A 1,057-nucleotide genomic window follows, 5' to 3' on the forward strand; every position below is an offset into this window, starting at 1 on the left:
TAAATATTAAAATTAGTGAGTACTTTTGTGCACATCAAGTTTTTGGCGCCGTTGTCGGGGAACGGCTTAGTGTTTAGCTTATTTATTTGCATTAAATTAATCGATCCTTCTTGTGGAGTAAAAAACCACAAAAAGTTAATTTTTCCGCAAAATAATTTTTTTTCTGTCAGTCACAGAGTCCACGACGTGGCAAGATACCTGCCACGACATGGACAGTTAAAAAACTAGATTTTTAATTGTTAGTTAGTTTTTCTTATTTTAGTTCAGTTTCACGTTTTTAGTTTAGCAAGTTGCAGGAGTTCATGACCAGAAGCTCAAACACACACTTGGTGCCACCACTTGAAGATCCCAAGTCTGCACTTCACAAGAAAAAGACGCCCTTACAAGAATTCAAGTCAGATTTTTCTAGGAAGTTGGGAAAGAAGACAGGAGAGTCAAGTTCATCCACGAGGCACAAGAGCAATCTTGAGCATTTGGATCATACGCCCATCCAAACCGAGTCCGAAAGCGATACCGAGCCGGAATTTGAAGAATACACGAGCGAACCCGAGAACGAGCCAAGGAACGAGATGGCAGCAATTGAATAAATGTCCATGGGAGCTTACAAGAAGCGGATCCGAGAAGATGTGGGTCCCGGTTTAGTCCAACCCGCAATACCTGCCACTGCCACATTCGAGCTGAAGGGACACATATTGACTGCACTGAAGGACATCCCATTTTTCGGGAAAGATCATGAGGATGCTTTTAAGCATCTAGATGAAGTCAACGACATTGCGGAATACTTCAATGTCTCAAATGTCAACAGAAACACAGTCTTGCTTAGGATGCTTCCCATCACTTTCAAAGGAGCTGCTAAGGAGTGGTTAAAAGCACTCCCACCGGGTATAATCACCACTTGGGCTCAAATGCGTGAGCAATTCCTGGACCAGTTTTGCCCGCCATCCAAGATAGCCAAACTCAAGAAGGCAATAGCCAACTTTGAGCAGCCGAAGGAGTCATTATACGAAGCATGGGAGCGGTACAAGGGCTTGCTCAGAAATTGCCCTCAGCATGATCT

General features: G+C 43.5%; 1 non-coding gene across 1 annotated transcript; it reads right to left on the reverse strand.

Moving 5' to 3' along the window:
• Window positions 1–953: 953 nt before the first annotated feature.
• On the reverse strand, window positions 954–1,057 carry LOC111886960 (small nucleolar RNA R71). Its single transcript, XR_002848641.2, has one exon. It is a non-coding gene; the product is annotated as a small nucleolar RNA R71 (small nucleolar RNA).

This window comes from Lactuca sativa, chromosome 6 (assembly GCF_002870075.4).
Source record: "Lactuca sativa cultivar Salinas chromosome 6, Lsat_Salinas_v11, whole genome shotgun sequence".
NCBI lineage: Eukaryota > Viridiplantae > Streptophyta > Magnoliopsida > Asterales > Asteraceae > Lactuca > Lactuca sativa.